This window comes from Excalfactoria chinensis, chromosome 2, assembly GCF_039878825.1.
Source record: "Excalfactoria chinensis isolate bCotChi1 chromosome 2, bCotChi1.hap2, whole genome shotgun sequence".
Lineage (NCBI taxonomy): Eukaryota > Metazoa > Chordata > Aves > Galliformes > Phasianidae > Excalfactoria > Excalfactoria chinensis.
Genome location: NC_092826.1, coordinates 51807988 through 51829601, shown reverse-complemented (window position 1 = coordinate 51829601; position 21614 = coordinate 51807988). Strand labels below are relative to the sequence as shown.

Genomic DNA, 21614 nt, shown 5'->3' with positions numbered 1-21614 from the left:
CTTCCTATCTATGGATGGCTCCAGAAACTAATATCAAAGACAGAACATAAACTGAGGAATTACTTTGCTATCATAGTTTTGTGACTTAGCATGTGACTCCCAGAAAGGGAACACTGAGTTCCTTAGACAAGTCTCCTTCTTATAGATTTCAGATGTTTTTTTTGCTGTCGAAGCAGCCACTGACAGCTTGCTTGGACAGTATGGTGAGAGATGAGTCAGAGCTCTCTATGCATCAGAATGTTTCCTCATGCCCAACACTTCTTAAGTCTGAGTGGTGCAGATTTGTATGCAGATGTAGAAGTGTTATCATATCAGGATGCAATTTTAAAGGAAAAAAATTGCTTCTACAGAAGGACAGTGTGATGGAATTGTTGTCTGCAGTGTATCCACACTGTGAGAACCTCTTGAGTGTGAGCCCTCAAGCCTGGGTTCAAACTTGTCCATGTAGTGTAGTGATATCTTGAATCAGAAGTGCCTGACTCTTTCTACTGGAGTTTAGGATGAAAATGGTGTATACTTAGACAATTTCTGTCATTTTATAAAGTAGGCTTCTAATTTTGACACTCAAAGTAAGGAATGTTAAAACTTTCCAATGTTTAAAATACAAATTTATGTAATGATTATATATAGAAGTAAGTTTGCTGTCTGTTTATTCAAAACCCTTTCTCACTGCAGCCAGCAATGTTTCTAACTACCAAAGACAAGAACAGAGTGCTGGTCTTTAGAACAATTGGCATTGTTAAAAGTAACAGGGCGAGCTTTCATTCAAAACACAATACATATTCTACATGTGCTAGTGTAGCTCCCAGCATTGGTAGTGGTAAATGATGTACAAAAGGAGTGAACGCTGAGACACAACCACACATAGAGATAAGGAACTTAAGAGGAATTTCCCTGACAGTGGGGCACAGCTGATTTTACAAAGAGAACAGGTATGAGATTTATTTTTCAATGGCATGTCTACCCTCTAAACTTCAGCACTTGTTTCTGATTCCTTTTAGGGAGTCAAGAGGAGGTTGGTCTTGAAAGCAGCAGAACCCCAACTTTCTTGTGTGTAGGATGGGACAGTATAGATAAAGTTGATCACAAACACAGTACATGTAAAATTGTCCTGCACCTTTGAGAAAGTTCTGTGCATATTCATAGGATAAGTTTGATAGTTAGAAAGTAACTGTATTTCATTGAACCATTTTTTTTTTTTTCATCATAATAGCTAGCATAGTTTTCCTCTTCTCTCTTCTATTACTTCACATGTTTTCCTCAGTTTCAAATACTCCAGGTTGTCCTAAAAAGTGTCTGTTGTTTGAAAGGTTGTGTGGGTTTTGTAAACTAATGTGTCTCATATATTGAGCTGTATAAAGAACATTTTCAACTAATTGAAAACACACATACACTTCACAGATGAATGCTTCTGCCATTACCTTTCAATTATGAAACTTGGCTCCCTCTATTCTTTAATATCTGATTTTGAAATCATCCTCTAATCCTGACTATGAGAAGTTCAGTAGTTCATGTAAGAACTGCAAGGCTTGGGGGGGGGGTTTGGCCCAGAATTATGTCAGATCATAGTTATGATGAAACACATGTATTATAATCTAAACTGACTACCATATGGCAAACATTAAATTAAAAGTAATAATAATTGGCTCTGAGACACAGGAGTGTGAAAGAAGGTGTCAATAAGGGTTGTAATATCTTGGACTAGGCTCCAACCACATACCAGGAAAACTGGAGGAGCTTTTGAAGGAAATCATAGACCTTTCTCGATCCTGTTCTTAGGTTGTAAACATAAGAATTCTGAGTATTGAAGTGTGACAAACTGAGACTGACACGGGACAGTAAGGACATTTAACAGGCATTTCAGTGCAGATTTGGTTGATCATTTTTTATCAGAAGAGGCAGCCTTCAACGTTGAGGATACACAGATTCCAAACATACAAAAAATGTCTTTTTAAAACATTTTCACAGTTGGTACAAAACTATTTACACATCTACTTTTTACAGATTTATCTGTTTGAATACAATGACGTTCTTTTCTGGAAATTATTTCATTGTTGAAAAACAAGAAAGACCTGCATTTTTAAATCAAATAATAATTAAAAATGTTAGAGGCTGTAAGTCTTTGTGGGTGTGGGTGCTTAATTTTTATTTTTTCTAGAATTCAGTTTTTTATAGACCAGGGATTTTAGTTATTTATTTATTTTTAATAGTTTAATGCTAAGAATAGGAAAGTGAATAAATTAATCAAGATTGTCTCTAGTCTTTGTCATATACTTTATTTCTCATCTTTGCTTTATAAAAAATAAGCAGAGAATATTACAAGTCAATTTATACCTTCTCTGTTGATTACCAATACATTGAGTATAGAACAGCAATGTTTAAGTATAAACTGTCCAGAAAGTAATTTCTCTGGTTACCAGAAGAACAATACTAATAATCAGAACATAGTCTATGTATTAAACTGATTTATAATTTTAGAATAAATTAAAGAGTTTATAATTATTCTATGGCTTGTTATCCAATTTATCACTGACATATTTGATCAATTCAAGTTATGATATAATGTCAGAGCACTGTACTCAATAACTTCTATATTTTTCCTTTCAGTCTTGAGTGCCTGGAAATATCAGCATGATATTTTTGTTCAATTTCTCCCAAAAATTTTAGGCCTTTCTGCAAAATATCATAGCAATTTTATCATGCTTGACATACTTCACTCTTCTAATGTTTGCTGAGACAGAAGAGTACTGGATATTTATCCATTCACTTCTTGTACTGCATAATAAGGGTGACTAACCAAGAGAAAGCTTCAGCATTCTGCTTTGGGGTCATTACATGGTAGAAAACATGGTCCAATTACCCTTCCTATCCTGGCTTACTGAGGGAAGGCTTGTGTTATGAAATATAAGGATGGAAGTAAAAAATCCTCTTAGTTCTTTTCCCCAGGAAAGGATCATGAAGGCAACAGGGAGGAGTAATCAGTATCTTTGTCTATTCTTTCCTGTTGTTACTGTGGAATCACATTTTTATCCTTGCATCACACAGAGCTTAAAGGTTTGAAGATTTTTATGTGTCTGGACTGCATTAAACGTTTTCCTCTCACAATGGTGGTGCATAGTCCATTTCATCACAGTAACTTTTATGATGGCCTAAAAAAGGATTATGACAATGGGAATTCAGCAACAACAACAGTGAAATCTTTACTGCCTCACGAAGCATGAAGTATTCCTATACAAACTGCTGCAGGGTAGGCAGAACAGTTTGCATATTTTCCTGTGCTATAAAATTGAAAGTCTCACAGAATGAGCAACTAATAGTGTATAATTCATAGTCTAGCAACTGGTTTTCCATAGCCTGAATATAGTATGATCCCTCTGATGGAAGCAGAGTTTCATTTTCCTTAATAAAAGCGGTCTTTATTTTCACACTACCTGCCTAGCTGGTCTTAGTCTTCAAATTACTCAATTTTCTTACTTATGGAGTGTATACTACCCACAAATATTTATTTTTTGCTCCTCTTCAGAGATGTAAAGACTCATATTCCCTTTATTGATGTTTTAAAGTACAGGATGGCTCACTTGTACCACTGTAAATTTTATCTGTCTAGAAACTTTTGTATATTATTGTACACAAAAATGGTACAACTAATCCTACAATGGTATTTATGAACAATACATTCGGTCTCAGCATACACGGTGAATATGGTATAATTCCACTCCTCCTACAGAGGCAAAATATAGCTATCAACACACTTCAGCCTGATCTCTGTAAAGACTTCTGAACTATTCATCTATTTTCCTAGAAATAAACTGTTGTGAAACATCAAAAATAAATAAATCATTGCTTTTCTGGACAGTCAGGTCAACCATCCACAAATAAAGAGGAATTCATGCCAAGAATTTGAATGGATAAGAAATCTATTTCCTTTGTTTTCAATGTACTTGAAAAATGGAGCCTGTTATGGAAATCTGTTTATGGATTGATTGAGTTTCTTGTTTTGATTTGTTTTGCTTCTTCTTAGTAATAAATGCATCTTTCCAAAATGTTCAAAAATATATACAAACACATAATTTATATACCAGTACAGTCATAACGAAGACTGTGAATTATGTCAGATGTATGCAATAATTTTAAATATTAAATGAATTTTTATACGCACTTGTATTTAAAATTTTACACTAAATTATTTGAATGATTTATTGTAAATGAAATTTAGTACATTAATGGCTAATCAAACCAGATTATTAAACACAAAGAAAAAATTGTCTTAAGATCAGATAGTCTTTCATTAAATTTAACAGTGATTTTTTTTTTTATTTATTTATTTATTTATTTTTTTTTTCTTCTGGAAAAGTGAGGTTTGGGATTTTCTCTATATAATTTTACCACACATACAAAAGTGTAGCTGTATATCTATCTACATCAGAACTAGATAACAAGGAATACAGATATATTCTTGATGGCAGTTTGCATTAGAGTGTTAATGATAACTCTCCCAGAGATTGAATGATACGAAAATTTACTCAGAAAATGTTTTTAGACCTCTGCTGCAATTCCACCAACACATTAACAATGTAATATCATCTTTCATCCATTATTCCACAGTTTTAAACCTTCTTATGTGCTGCAAAAGAGAAATGAATAAACTGTTTAAACAGCCAAGAGACGTCATGTGATATCTTCCCATATTAAAATATCACTGAGAAACATGATCATTGATCTTTCATACAATAAAAATCAATCTTAAATGATACCATTTGCTATATCTATCACCAATATCTTCTGTTATTTAAGTTCACCATAAAATAACATTTCTGTACTGGAAGTGCTTTTCTTTGTATAAGTTTTCATATTTATCTTTCCCAGTCTGTGCCTTAATCAAAAACTTACCAATTCATTGTTAATTCACATAGAGTCCGTGGAGATAATGTGACAAATATGACAAAAACAAACAAACAAACAAAAACAGAAAACCTTAATGGTTTAGATATAATAGAAATAAGTAGCTTTCCCAAGGAAACAAGCAGGAGTAGCAACATTCAAAATTGCTTAAACAATCTCTTTTATTGTCTTGAATACACATTCTTTGCTCAAAGAACAGAACTTTCATTTTCTTATATGAAGTGACATTTAAGGAATGCTGTTTTGTTTGTTTGTTTGTTCATTTTATTTCTCAAAGCAGTGGAAGTAAATCTGTATAAAAGCATGTGTGCATGCATTACATAATGCTAGTAGTATTTAACTGATACACTAAGCAGTACAGAAAGTTACAGCAGTACCTCTCCTAACTTGTTTCATTCTTGCAAGCTTTAATGTGTTCGAGCATCCATTCCTTCAGGCTACTAGTGAAACAAATACTGACTCTTTTGCGTGTGTGTGTCACAAATTTGTGAAGTTTGTTTAGGAAACTGAAAAACCAAGATCACACTAAACTAGAAAATGAGATGCTATGCCAAGCCTTTTAATACCTAGCACAGGTATAGAGAAGATTATAATGAATAAAACAGTTTACAGTGTGAACTATTCCTTTAACAAAGAGTAATCTTTGCTTTTTCAGTGCAAAGTTTTGTTTTCTAAAAGTGTTAGAAATCTCTCCTGCAGATGCAGGCAAAGGTTCCACAGTTTCACAGTATGCCTAGGCTGAATAGAACTTCGGAAAATGTGTATATTCTGTATGTAAATATCCACATCACGTGAAAGATTTTTTTAATGCAGTAGTCAAATTAATCTATATTTAACCTTTCAGCATTTAAGAAACAACAACAAACCCACAAAATTCTATTACCATAAATGCTTTTGTTTGCCATTTCAGCATACCCAGATTTACTATAATGCTGCTTGGAACCCTTCTGAGATTCTAGGTTTTAAAGGTGATGTCATGTCTGTTGTTCCCTGCTACACTGGGTTGATAAATGGCCTCATCATCATTTAATTAGTCACATCCTACTTATCAAAACTAGGGAATAGTCTTGAAGATACATGTATGTACTTACTTCAGTAATGAAAATACATTCCTTATATTTTCAGTGTCCTCTTCTGTTAAGCTGTGGCAGGCAGAGTCCAAACATTCAGGAAACATTCATTAAAGCTGTAGAAAATACAGCTACGATTTTGTGCGAGTAGACATAAATTAACTGATTTCTTCATTCTGTATTCAAGGCTTCTTTTGTAAATTTTATTTCTTATTACAGAATGCGAAAAACTGGAGAAAGAAGTCTGAAGTGTGTAGGATTGGGTATCAGTACAGTTTTGTGTGTGTAAAACATGGTGGTCTTTAATACAAGGCCAAAAGAAGCATCAAGTTGCAGCGAAATGATGACATGGCTTACCTCTTGCAGGCCATTTAACATCTGATTGCAAAGGGTGTTGCGGCAAGCACACAGGAAGTTTAAAATTACTATCATTTCACATAAATCTGAAAGAAAAAAAATGAGCAGAAGATAAATACATATCAGAAGACTGCAGAGGCAGTAAACAGTAATAGTACTGTAAAAAGTAATATTCAGGCTGATTTTCATCTGTAATTGATAAAATACAATTTAAGTGAATTGTCTTTAGTTGATTTTGTCACGCTTTGCATGCCTCAGAATTTTTATGGGTGAATTTTTAATTCTAAATATAAATATAATTTGGGCTGCTGAGAATAAATATAAGTTAACAATCTGGGCTGATAGCTGTAACTGTAAGCTATGGTCAGATCAAAGATATAAATGCAGCACTTAAAATAATATACAACTCCTAATTTTATGGAATAATTCTAGACTACAGTAAATATCTTCATATACTGCTGGAGGATAACATTTAATTTAATAAATATTAATTGTTTTATTAAATATTTAATATTTGATTTGTATAGCTGCATGAAAAATGCAAATTTCATGTTACTGCTGTGATTCAAATGCAACCAATGCTGACATGGTTCTTTTTTGATTTTCATTTGGGAATTCCATACTCGCTATTTACTCTTCTTTATTTTTTGTAATCCTTATTATTGAAGAAGATCTCAGACTTTGCTTCCTGTAAAAATTAGACTTCTGTATGTGCCTGGTTCACTGAGTTGGCTGAAGAATTGAGTGCTCCCTCAGCAACTTTGCTGACGACACCAAGATGACTGGTGCAGTGGACGTATTGGTGAGAAGGGAAACCATCTAGAGGGACCTGGACAGGTTGGAGAAGTCTCCCATATGAACCTAATGAGATTCAACAAGGCCAAGTACGCGGTGTTTCACTTGAGCCAGGGCAATACCAAGTGTTTAAAAAGACTGAGCAAAGAACCCCTCGAGAACAGCCTTGTGGAGAAGGACTTGGAAGTCCTGGTAGACAAAAAGCTGGACATAAGCCAGTAGTGTGTGCTTGCAGCCTAAAAGACCAACTGTGTTCTGGGCTGCATTAGGAGCCAAAAGGGAGAGGGATGTGATTGTCCCCCCTCTACTCAGCTCTTGCATGGCCCTATCTGGAGTACTGCCTCCAGACCTGTGGCCTCCAGTACAAGAAAGACACAGAGCCCTTGGAATGGGTCCAGAGAAGGGCTGCTAAGATGATCAGAAGGATGGAGCACCTCTCCTATGAAGAATGCTTGAGGGAACTGGGCTTGTTTAGCCTGGAGAAGAGAAGGCTCTGGGGAGATCTCATTGTGACCTTTTAATATTTGAAGGGTGCATATGACCAGGAGGGGGAACAGCTGTTTACAAGAGTGGATAGTGATAGGACAAAGAAAGCTCTGCAACACCAGCTTGGTGTATCTAAGCTACAGACTGTGCAGTTGTGAATTTTATCAACAAGAATTTAAAACATTTATTATGGACACTGATATGTATAGGCTTATTATCTTTGTCCCTCACCCACAACTATACCACAAATGTAATGTACCAAATACTCTTGATTTCCCTAAAGAATTCTCAAATACAATTCAGTTTGCAGATCATCAGATGTCAGCCTTCATCTTCAACTTAAAAGAATACACAGGACATGTCAGCAAGATAATCTTATGAAAGAAAGGAAATTACATATGAATCTTCCTGAAATCAAAAGTACAGACAACTTGGACAGTGGGAGCAGTTGTGATAAAGTATGGATAACACTGCTAGCTGCATATACTACACTTTACTCTTGCAGCAATACCATATTAGTATTGTATCACAATTATTCCAAAACAGTAAAATTTCACTCACAGTTAGTCAAGAATTATACTGAAGAGAAAGAACAAGTTTGACAGTCTTGTAGCCCAATCATCACCAGTTCTTATTGCTATGTTCTGCACGGTGTCACCAAATCACTGTGCGTGTGAGGACTAGGTTGGAGTTTTAAGCATTGTTTTTTGGAAAGGAACCTCGTAAACCAGAAGACAGTGTCCATCTTTTATGTGGCAGTTTCATGAAAGCCTATATAGTAAGCAAGGCATGAATGAAGACATGTAATTAATACTTACTAGAACAACAACAAGCCCAGCCATAGGTGTACAGGCCTTCTAATAGAAGCAGGCAGCTGTTTCCTAGCAATCTGAATGCTGTTAATTATAAAGTGATATCAAGCTGTACAGTTTAAAGTAAATTTGGATATAGGCATGTGACTCATATTGTAACGTATGAAAAAATACAAATTATTTTGGTTATTTCTACTAATACACTGCTAATGCTTATTTACTGCTTGTTTGACTCAGGCTTTTTATTGGAGGTAAAATACTGAGAGAAAACAAACCAGCTATGATCAGCTGTTGAAAAAAAAAAAAAAAAGAAAAAATATTAGCTGCATATAAAGTTTGTTCAAACTTTCCTTTCAATAAAGGTATAGTTTACTGTAGAAGACATAAACAAATAAATGTACTTTGGCTTTAACTTTTTATTTACTTGCTCTGTATTTTTTCTTTCTTCTTTGCTTAGAATATGAAATACTTAAATGTCAATACATAACATGAGCATGAAAGTTTACACCTATATAATATAAAGGAAAGTTTCTATGGTAAATATTCCTACATTTCCTCTAGCATAATCTCAGTTACATGAGAGAGATTTTGTTTACGAAGATTACTTTGACATTTGAGTTCAGTTATTGCCACTGTAGAGGACAAGTCGATTAGGTCATTTGCATCATCTAAATGGAATTCTGAGTAATGTCACCATTCAGTGGGTAGCTGAGAACAGAAAAGTGATTGTATCCCATCAAACCAGAATTTATAATCAAGTAAATAATAGTTGGAATGTATCATTAGTCAGTGCAGACAAAAAGTCAGATTGGTTGATATTTAGATAAAAGATACGGACTTAAATTTCACAAGGATGCTTAAGGGAAATAAAGAAAAAAGCAGGAGAAAAATATCTCTCCAACAAATTCACATTTATAGCCAAAGTTACTCTCAGTAGACTGATTTGAGATTACCTTTAAATACATTGTGATAAAGCCAAATTATATATACACATATATATGTATATAAATATATGCATCAATAATTTCACTTCATTTGCAGACATTACGGTTGTTTCTATCTGGCAGAGACAACACAGTGAGCAGTTTTGACATACATTTGAATTTTATAAAAGAATAAAATAACATTTTGTGAAAACTTGCAACCTCTTTCTCTTTGCTGAAATGAATTCATACTTTTACAACTACGAATATTCAATGTACTAAATATGTCCCCAAATCAGTAACACACCTAATCAGACCTCAATGACTATTTCTGTATTTTCTGCTGGAAAATGTTCAAGTAGATTGATATTTCAAGTGGAGTAGTAGGACTCACTATTCAAAACAGCTTTAAAAAAAGCTTGCTCAGGTACAGAAATATTTAACTTTGTCTGCCTGAAGCTCTTAACATTCAATCAGATCCAAATGGCTCAAGGTAGTCCAAGGTGTAAAATACCCATTCATTTAGAATGTATACTGGCATTAGAGATGTGTTGAATCTGTTGAATATTAAATCAGCCTTTGTCAGCAGAATATGGCAGGGATTTAAAAAACGTGTGTTAACAAATTACCTTAATTCAGAACACCAGCTTGACCTGATTCTCTTGAGTTATGGAGTTCGGTATGATCAAAAAAAAAAAAGAAAGAAGAATGACAGGCTCAGTGAGATTCTTTTGGAATTGTAATATCCTCACTTTTAGCACAATTGGCAAGAGTTATAAGAAGCAAGAGAATGTCTTTTACTGAATGGAATATGAAGTAATCCTGAGAATAATACTCTATTTAACCTCCCAGCTATAAAGAACACCCATTCACACATCTCTGCATATCTTGCATTAGGCCAGTGTTGAAGATGATAGGGAGTTCAGTCCTGCAAGGTGCTGAGCACTGTGGTCACTGGCTGCAATCCAGCAAAGCACTCAACTGTGTGTTTAAGTATATAGGTCATGCCACTTATTTCACTGGGATACTGCTTAAAGATAAACTAACCTTAAATGCTTTTCTGGATCACAGCCAGAGATCTGGATGAATGCAGGTTCAACCTGAGAGGATCATCACCCTAGCTATGTTTCCAGATAGAGCTCACAAACCACATACAAGCTCCTTTAAGGAAACAAAGTTAATATAGTAGCCAGATCAAATATGTTCAGAAGGCTGGGATGGCATACAAACTTTAGAATGACTGTGTTGGAGTGAACAAACAAACAAAAAAGCAACCTGATCAAAAACAAAATAAACCAAAACAAGACAAAATAAATAAACAAAAAAGACAATCTTTTTTGGCTTCCTCAGGTTCAGATATTTACTTATGCATATAACGTAAAGACTGAGGATAGTCATTGTCATAGATAAAGCAGGAGAAATCAAGTGAAAGAGTAGAGATGCAATCAGTTTTCCCTTTTTTTCTTTGCAAAATTTCTCTCTTGATTTAACTGTGGCCTCAGTTACTTCTTCAACTGAAAAGAACAAGCAGTCTCTAAGTTTAACAGTGTATGTGTTCTCTTCAGAGAACACATGCCAATTGAAATCAGATAATACAGTCTATTTAATTACACATAAGTGGTATGTTGGGTCTGCTGCTTTCCAGTTGAAAACAACAGGAAAGAGAGCTTAGGAACAAAGTGAAAGCAAGGCATTATATATCAAGATTATTATCTTCGTAGTCTGATTCAGAAATTCTGAACTTCCATGAGCTCCTACTAGTGTAGAAAACATCCAGGAAGTCTACTGTAAAAAAAAAAAAAAAAAGGTTTGCTGCCTTTCAAACAGGAAAGGAAGTGAGAAGAGAAAGAACTGTGCTTACAGTTACCTGTTCTTGGTGGCAGCAATAAGTGTTTTGTACCACTTTTTCTTATTTTTTTCATTATTTTTAAGCCAGCTTGTAAACCCATTGCACTAATTACAACCTGGCAAATTTCTCTTCACATAATAGCTATCCCAACATACAAATGGTGAAAATGGGCTTTGAAACACTGTTTTTTCAGGGTGATGATATGACTTGAAAAACAAGTACTTAATAGTTGATACATCATAGACATTTTGATTACCAAAATGGAAATCGAGCCATATGAATGGTTCTGTAAAAAGGAAAAGAGAAAATGTCCCCTGAAACAGCACTTTAAAACCCAGAACTGCCTCAGCTAAACTTGGCCACATGTGGTTTTCTTGGAGGCTCAAGAATCTTATTTCAAAATAATATGCAATACACACAATAGGGCACCATATTTCAAGGGAAATAATTAAAGACAGCATCACACTTTCTAGCTAACAGCTCTCATTGAAGCAATGGGCAGCTCTGGCAAAAGTCTGCCACAGTGCACCCTGCAGTAAGATCAAATCAAAGTGATAAAGAATTCTATCAGAGGTTAGTGAACATGAGACACTTTTGAAATATAAAGTGCCCAAGCAGCTCAGCATGTGTACTTTCCACTCCTCCCCAGCCCCCAGGTTTATCTTATTCCTACATTTCAACCTACCTTTTCATCATATCCATCAGTCTCTTCCTTGTTGAGAAACAATTGTCCCAGAAATCTCTTGAACTCATTTATACTCTTTCCTTTATTCTCATTTCCTTGTATCTTGTTCTACAGTTTTGTTATCTTTTATATGAGCCATGCTCCAATTTCCTATTTACTCCTATGCTGTTAGTGGTGGAAATTGTTCTTCAGATTCAAAATCTGTCACCAACACATATCAGTTTCTTTTATAAGCTGGAAAGCTAGATTTTGATTCACCTCTTGAAAACTGAAGAATGGTCTGTAGTCTCACAGACACAATTTATGTTTTCATCAAATATTCATAGCAACATCCAGAGCAGGATTGTGTTTTCTCAACTATATTCTTATAAACATACTTTTCTAGCTGCATAACCATATGCAGTTTGGTTACAAACAGTGAACAGTAAACTGCCAAACATCCCCTTGCCACAGATTTTAGCCTTCAACTTATGCAACAAAATAAGTAATAGAGAAGCTACTGTCCGTATTCAATATTAGAAATTCAGTACCTAGTCTTCTGGAAGGTCTTTGCAAAAATAAGGCACATACTTAAGTATAATAGCATTTTATTTAAAGTTGATTTTATTTCAATGAAAATTCCACTATGTTCAAACATATGGAAAGATTTTTATTTACAGATCAACAGAAGTTAATTTTTCCACATTTAATATTCCTTCCATAAAACATATTAAATGACTGCAGTGATTATAACAGCTGATGTCATTGGATGCATTAGGAAAGCCATTGATAGAACAAGCATTGTTTGAGAACTTCATCAAAGCAACAAGGAATTAAAGACAGATTAAGGCATTTTGATGAAGTTATCTAGATGCAATTGGCTACTGTAGTGCCCTGATGAAACCCACAGCAGCTCCCACGGCTAAGGGCAATCTCAAAATTAGTCCTTTACCTGTCTTGACTCTTCACTCTGATGTTAACCAAAGCTTTATCCATTTAAACCAACTTCTTTACAAAGTCAAAGAAAAACTGCAATAGCAGCACACAGCAACTGAGTTCTTGATTTTGAATCCAGAACACCACATGGGACAGCTAACTCCAGCTGAAGGCTCTCATTGATTCTAGTGAGATGTGTCCAGCTGTGAATACACATAAAGATGAGATCAATTATAAAGCCTGAGTTTCAAGTAGGGAGGGAAAAAAAAAAAAAAAAAAAAAAAAAAAAAAAAAAAAAAAAAAAAAAAAAGGCCCTCCAAATTTTCTTTTTTCTTGCAGTTAAACTAAGTCATGAGGGAAGTGAACAAAGCAAACCTCACACAGAAAAGGGAAGTTTTTAGGCAGCAAAATGAAACTTTCTTTTCTATTTTACTGGTATATGGATATGATACGAATATGTTTACTAGAGGCTGCCTGTGTCAGTCTCACTGGGTTAGGGATCTGTGTAATCCCAGTAACACAACTGAACTAAAACTCAGTTTTCAATAAAACTAGCAAATGCTATTAATTTTGGGAAGCAGAGGAATATTTATCCTTAAGTGCTGTTGTTTAGAGCTAGTGAGTAAACATAAACACAATGCAGACATCTCTCTATTGACAAATTAGAGTTTTAAAAATTGAATAAAAGTATCTCTAAATAGAAAATCTAACATGTGACCTGTGTAGTTATGTAACAAAACAAAACAAAACAAAAAAAAAAAAATGCAGATCAAAGACAACAGGTAAGACCTAACTGTTCTCTGCTGCTGCAAGAGAACTCATACTCTTTTCTCTCTCCTCTCCATCTTCTCTTCCTAATTTCATACAGGATCTCCTCTTTTTGTTATCTTACCCTTCCTCTCACATTTGCTCTCATGTCTGCTGAAGGGAAATTCTCATCAGAGCCTGTGGAAGTAAAGGGTGGATAAGACTTGTTGTAGTAACAGAAATTTACTTGTTTTTCTTGTCTTTTGTTTTCTCTTTTCTCCAAATTTAGCTAATCAAATTGATCTGCAACTCAAAAAGTGCTTGCAGTGTCTCAGGGTTGGATGGAGCCATGTAGTCAGGAGTATGGAAGGAGCTGAGGTTAGGAAAGAGGATATTGCTGTCTCCCTTTGGAGGTAACAAGCTATTAATATCTCAGTTTCTTGTATAGCTACACCATAAGGAGTTGGTCTGCTGCAGCTATGATACAGAGAAATGAAATGTGGTTGTACCATATACTGATCTAACACAAGGTCTAACTTTATACATTCAGCTTAAGCACCTAAAATAGAGCCAACCCTCTAAGTATGTTAATAAATTTGTCAAAAGGTGACTTAACACTCAGTAAGGAACATAGTAGCCTGCCAACTTCTAAATCAGATGACCAAAGTTAAATAGGGTTAATAAATGAATATTCATTATAAACCTGATGGCCCAGTGGAGAAACAGGGATCTTGAGATTTCCCATGGGACCCATGTTTTTTAGTATATGAAGAAGCCACAGGGATCATTTTTGACCTTGCAGAGAAAAGAATTGCAGAGGTAGGAGTCTGAAAATGCTATGCCAGCAACCAATATACTTTTGCTGAGAGGTGAACTCTTGCTGCAAGCAAAATGTAATACAGCTGGCTGACTATCTGTACACTACGATAATACAGGATTTTAGTGGAGCTTTGCTGACACAAAACTGAAATAATGCAGTGCAAACCAACCCTTTACTAAAAATCAGGTTGAACCTATAATAAAACATTTCCTTATATCATTTTCTACCCCCTCATAATGGGATAGAAGGAAGACAAGTTTATTGTGCTGCTTGTGCTGTTACACAAATGTTTTTCCTGCTAGGTGAAAACTAATTCGAAATATATTATTTCACACCGATTTATTTATTTATTTTCTCCTCGTTGTAGATGCATTGCACTGCTCTGGACTACAATGAATATTGCCTTGCATGTTTCTCAGTTTTTGTTTTCAGGCAGTCCCCCTGCTTTTCATTAATATCTGCCCATGCTAAGCTTCTAACAGACTATTTGATTTTAACTTTCTTTCCACAAACCTCCTAACTCTCTCTTGTCTATGCTTTTGTTGTGAAGTTCCTCAAAAATTCTTCTTTTTTCCTTTCCCTGTAGCTAAAAGTGGTCCTATCCATTCCTTTTGGATTTATTGGTATAATTTCTGGGTAGAACTACATGAGTTGCCTCTCTGCAAGGACCTTTAATTATTTTATTTTATTTTATTTATTTTATTATTATTATTATTATTATTATTTTTCACACCTGGGTTGCCTTTGTTAGATATTTCCCACCATGGTTATATTTCAGGGTCCAGCCTTTACATTCTTACCACTTCTTGCACTTCTAAGGCCCAGGATGGCTATCATAAATGTTACATATTAGAATTTTATCTACAAAGAAAAGTGATTCTGATGTATATTTTGATTTTGTGTAATTTTGGGGTATGAATGCATTAGCTCTAATATGGAAACAGACTGTTATGCAACCTATTTCTTAATAAGTAAATTGCTGTATTTATTTGTTTATAAGAGTTCAGATATTCGTTATTTGAGGATATACAAGAAATGGTCTCTGGTGTGGTTTAAAACCTACTGAATCAATGAGGCAGCAGGTCCTCCATGTAGTATCTGTCCTCTCCTAATTACAGATGCCATGTCTTGTGACATATTTATTAACTGGCAAAATAGGGTGCATCTCTGCTAATTCAAAAAATAAAAAATAGCACTTCAGCAGTAGATCTAAATGTATTTATAAAAGGAAGAGCAAAATTAAAGACCTTTACAACTAATTTATCAGCATTTGAAGTCTGTAACAAAATAAATAACAAAAAATACTGAGCAAATGAAAGAATTTAGTGCATTTAAATATATGCTTAAAAGAAAAGCAACACCAGTCTCTTGATTCTGGCTAGCACTTTACCATCTTTTTGTCTTTGATGGATGTTGTTCGTGCTGTTTAGCTTACAGTAACAAGCAGGTTTTTAATTTTTCTATCTTCTGTCTCTCTAGTGACAGCCTATGATGGATGATGTGACAGAAAGATTTATCAGAAAATTCTAAATCATGAATACAAAATAAATTAGTAATATGAGAAGTAGATTTGCATTCTCCACTGACTGCACTCCAACTGCATCGACCGCTCTCTCTCTCTTTTTTTTTTTTTTTTTTTTTTCTACTTGTTTAAATGTGATAAAAATAGTAGCTCAACGTAGGGCTATATATGAGGGGTCTGGAGCACAAGTCTTATGAGGAGTGGTTCAGGGAGCTGTGATTGTTTAGCCTGGAGAAGAGGAGGCTCAGGGGAGACCTCACTGTACTCTACAACTTCCTGAAGGGAGGTTGTGATGAGGAGGGGCTTAGCTTCTTCTCCCAGGCAACCAACAGGTCCTGAGGAAATGGCCACAAGTTGTCCCAGAGGAGGTTTAGACTGGACTTAATAAGGAACTTTTTCTCAGGGAGTGGTCAGGCACTGGAATAGCCTGCCCAGGGAAGTGGTGGAGTCGCCATCCCTGGCAGTGTTCAAGAAGCGTCTGGATAGGGAGCTAGGAGATATGGTTTAGTGGTTTTACTGTAGGTATGGTAAAGGGAGGGCGGTTGGACTAGATGATTTTGTAGGTCCTTTCCAACCTTGTGATTTTATGATTCTATATCTTGGATTTTTAAGATACTTGAGTGTACAATACTGTCCTGATATACTTTGTGTTATTATTTGAACTGCAGAATTTGGGTTTGTTCTGAAGAATGAGAAGCTGTGCAAAAGGCAACAATCTCAGAATTAAGAACTGGATTTCAAACCATCTGCATGCCACCATGCTTCTTCCAGCATTGTGATTCTGTGTGATTCTGATTTGCCAGTGTTACCATGTTCCTAAAAATTAATAATTCTTAACACATGGCTTATGTGCACTTGTGCAGTTTTGTTTGCTTTAACTCTCCTAAAGGGCAACATTCACATTAAAAATTGTTTTCCTCAGGTCAAGGGAAATATGGGTTTCCAAGAGATTTTCTGCAGTTGAATGGTTGCTGGGAGTCCTCCTTCTGAGATCACAGTATCACAGTATCGTGCGAGTTGGAAGGGACCTTAGAGATCATCAAGTCCAACTCCCGGGATTTGAGCCTTTCTGTGTAGCATAGCAGCACTTCTACCACTTGCGCCACAGGGGCACCAGGGATCCTCTATCCCTTGAGTGAATGAAAGGCAGAGTTCTCTTAGCTTTGCCAAAATGACCAGCAAAAACAGTGATGAAGGTGCTGAGTACAAATGTGATTCCTTTATCCAATGTAAACGTTTATTCTTTTGTATAAAAGTTGATTTTTATAAAGGACAATCCTTTGCAGTATTCGGTAGTATTTTGCTTACTTGCTCTTAAGTGATAATAAGCCCAAACACACACAGAAAAGACACATATACAGAGAAAACTGTGATGCCTTCCTGAAGGAAGAAACCCCAACCCACATGCTTAAAAATAGTTACTTATAGAAGTCCCTTATAGAAGTCCGGAAGGACTACGATAAATTTAAGCAACTAAAAATTGTAACAAGCTAGAAATCAATAGTGGAAAGAAGTCTGGATGAATTTAAAACATTCCTTCTTACATACACTATATTTTCAGTAATGATATCTCAGCATTACAGTTATTAGTCTTGCTGCAAAAATACTTCAGTCTCAGTAGTAGCTTGGATTATCTCCAAATAAATGTTTCTTTCTGTGGTGTGTACAGCTTCTTCTGCAGTCTCTTTTATAGCTCTCATCAAAGATAAGACTGACCAGGTTAAAAGGAGATAGCAAGGTTTTGTATTCTGTCATCAATTTCCAGCCACTGGATTAGAATTTGTAGTCACTTAATCTAACCTTTTGAACTGCAAAGGTGATGTTTTTTTTTCCAACAGTTCTTATATGTATCTTAGAACTTCACACTGTCACTTAATATTGTTGCATCTGGTGGAGCTATAACATATATTTTGGAAAGATTCTTAGTCTTAATTTAAAGAGTTGCAGAGACAGAGTTCAACAGAACATCGATTATAAGATTTCTGTGTTTAATTATTGTCAGTTTAAAAAATGAGAATCTGATTTCTGGCATTAAGTTTCTCTTCCAGCTAGTGGATTTTATGATAAATCATTGAATGTTTCTGCAAATCTGGAAGCCCCTATTGGCAGAGAGAAGCTGAAACAAATCTTTCTTTGGCCCAGGAACAAAAAAACCAGCATGCATGGGTTCCCAGCAGACAGTAGTGATGTCCTTGAGTGTCGGTTTGCTCCCAAAGGGATAATTACAGTGTCTGTCTTAGAGAAAATACATACTTAGTAAGACTAGAACTTCAGAAAGAAAAATCTATGACTCAGAATGGGAAAAACACATATTAATGTAGAAATAAGATTAAGAGGCAGAATTCACAATCTTTCTTTATAAAAGACAGTGATTGATTTCTGTGTTCTGGCTGCTATGGTCTTAAGGTACAGAGGAGAAGGAATGCTACTCTGGTTTAACTATATGATCAGCCATGACAAGAGAGAGAGTACAAGTATAAGAAATGCTTCTTTAAAGAACCCTTGAAATATAGAGGATATGTCAGAGTATGCTGCCAAAAGTAGCCTGGAGCATTTCAGAGCAAAAGGATCACTAAGGCAATGCAGTATATTTTGTTATATACTGCTTTTGTCTGCTACTTCTCACGTAGTCTGACAGCAAGATCTGACCAAAGTGCCCATATGTATAATATGCGTATCTGCCACATACCCTTGATATCATAAAATGTGAAGATGAAAAAATTTAATCCTCAGTCAGAGTCACTTAAGATGCCTGGGGAAGGTAATAAACCTTATTTCCAAGACATAGGGGGCTTGGATATCAGAGCCATCAGAGTCACTGGCAGAAGTTCATGTGTTATGTACCTCATGCAGGGAGAGAACATGTCTATATGCAGTACTGGAAAGCTCACTGTTTATGAGACTGAAACTATAAAAACTTATGCAACAGTCCTGCAGTGTTCAAGAAATTGCGATCAATTAGATCTATATTTTTTTCATTCTTGTGCCAAGAATCATATCCATAGCCAAGAACTTAATCTACTTTGAACATAAGTTTTAGACAAAGTGTGTTCAAATCAAGTTTTTGCTCTCCTTGTTAATAGAATTAAAACACATGTGCTTTCTTCATTTATTTAGTATATCTGTGATACAGGTGTAAAACGGACCATCCAGACAGCTCCCTTCTTTTTTGTTTTCTTTTTCTCTTACCTTGGAATTTTGTCTTTTGCCCTCTGAGATACACCAGATTACATATCTTTCAGAGGTGTTTCTAAGTCCCTAAATCTAGTTATCACAGCTTGTACCTTCTACTCTGTTAGTCGCCTATTCCATCTGACTGTGTTCCATACAAGTGAGGAAACTAGGACATTATTTCTTAAAAGTAATTTAGATGTTCAGTGGAAAACAGCCCTTGTATCAAGTAAATTGTGGAGAAAACAAAACAAAACAAACAAACAAAGAAACAAAAAAAACCAAACACCTACCTTTTTGTTACACAGTAATTTCGAAGACTTAGCATGAACTGTTGCTATGCATAACATCTGTGGACTACATTAGAAATGCTTTTGAATTAAATGTGCAAAAGGAAATATGAATATGCAAAAAAACATGCTAAGTAATTTGTAAAAGAGGTTGAGCTAAATAATAAGATTAGAAATGGAGAAGAAAGAAAAACAAGTAGTATAGTGAAAGGAAAACTTAGAAAGGACACACTAGTGTGCTATGGGAGTTGCCTTTTCCTTCTTAGGAGAAATATGAAGAAACAAGAAAGGGGAGACAGAATTTCCAAAATAAGACTTACAGGACAATTTTGAAAATCTGAGGAGATAAAAAATAACCCACGTATCAAGACAAAATTGTAAGTCTGTGTTAGGAATACAGTTAAGATGGGTAGACATGGGTCATGGTCTCAATCTTTCCTTCAATCTATTGCTGAAACAGATAGGAAAACATTTAGAAGCTACATACTGTGATATCCTGTGATGTATTTGTTGCTAACTCTTTCTTTTATAAATTTAGCCAAATACATTAAATTTGGAAGCAAGTGATATCTTTGAAATATTATAATAAAATTATAATAGCTGTATCAACTAGAAGTATATAAGGAGGTTCAACTTCCTACTTAAAATGGCACATATCATAGTTCCTGTTCATCGAAAAAGGTAAAATTGAAAAAAACAAAAAACAAACAAACAAAACAAAACAAAAAAAAAAAAACAAAAACAAAACAAACAAACAAAAAAAAACATAAATGAACAAATAAACCAATCTCTTAATCATAGAATCATAGAATCATTAAATTACTTAGGCTGGAAAAAACCTTAAAGATTATCAAATCCAAATGCAACCTAACCATACTACCCTAATGCCAACAATTCTCCACTAAATCATGTCCCTGAGCACCACATCCAAACGATTTTTAAACACATTCAGGTGACCCAAGCACCTCCCTCGGGAGCCTATTCCAATGTTTAACAACTCTTTCTGTAAAGGTTTTCCTGATATCCAAGCTAAACTTACCCTTGTGCAACTTGAGGCCATAAAAAGAATGTAGAACTTTGAAGAAAAAAATGTTTATTAGGTGTCTCTTTTATTCAATAATTAATCTCAAATAATATTTAATTGCAAACTATCAATCTATCTATTACTGGGGAAAAGTTCTCCTTTTACTTGAAAGGCATAAATACAACAGGCATAGCAAATGACTGTCTATATCCCAAAGAAATCGATGAAAAGTTTCCCTTGAAACCTTGGTGTGAGGTGGGTAGTGCATAACTCTCAGAGTGTTAGGAGAGGCAAAAAAGAAAGGTCTGCATGGAAGAATCAGCTTCTTTCAGGTATCACATTTCAATACACAGTGCATAAGTGCTTTAACAGCTGTGAAATTGTAGTTTTCATATTAGTTCACATTAGTAAGCAAGGAAATCTCCTTCATCAACATCTCACAGGTCAGGTTTGAGGAATGCAAACTGTTTGACAACTGCTTCCACCTTTGTGTGTTGTCAGGTGAAAACTAAAACATTACTGGTGGTCTTTATGACCCCCAACACCTCCATTCTATTCACCTAAAATCTGAAAGTTAAATCATTATTATGTAGTTTGCCTCAGAACAGAAAATCATTTTGTCTGTTTTGAAGTATTTTCCAGAGCTTTGTATAAGCATCAAATTTTGTCAACAAGATTTGTGTTCTGGATGTTAATGAAGGGCACAAGAGAGAAAGGAGCGAGTGGAACAGAAAGCTCGTGTGAATGACTTCAAACCTCTGGGTGAGCTCAGGGCAGACCCTGTGCCTATGAAATCATTTTCTATTGTTAGCCTGCACAAAATGTTTGGCTGTAAGCCTACTGCAAAACTAAGCTGTTTTTGTGCCAGACTACTGTTGTGAGGACAGTGTATGGCTGCTACTTTGCACATGCAGAACAAAGAATTACAGATATAATTTTTTTTTTTTTTTTTCTTCTCTATGGAAGTCAGATTAGTAACCATTATTGTCATTGTCTACAGCAAATGGTTAGAAAAACCTGTTCAGGCAAATGTGTTTCCCTTCACTAGAGATTAAGAAATTCAACTATTCTAGTCCTAAGGGTGAGAGGAAAATTATTTCTGCCCTTGGAACAGTGACCTGCATCTGTCAGCTGCAACCTACAGCTGTGCTGAGGTTTTCTACCTTGCCTTTCTGCAAGCCTTTACCTTTACCTCAGCAGTAACCCTGGCTATCCATCCTAGTGAATAAGAAAAGCATTTCCATAT

General features: G+C 35.2%; 1 protein-coding gene across 2 annotated transcripts in view; it reads left to right on the top strand.

Annotated features, from left to right (window-relative positions):
- The first annotated feature begins 808 nt into the window (after positions 1-808).
- LOC140248443 (cadherin-19-like) overlaps positions 809-21614 on the top strand; it is a 95116-nt gene continuing 74310 nt past the window's right edge. The window contains exon 1 of one of the 2 annotated variants that reach the window (XM_072329179.1): positions 809-932. The gene's annotated coding sequence lies outside the window, so the exon portion shown is untranslated. The remainder of the gene's footprint in view (positions 933-21614) is intronic. The other variant, XM_072329182.1, reaches the window with a different exon arrangement.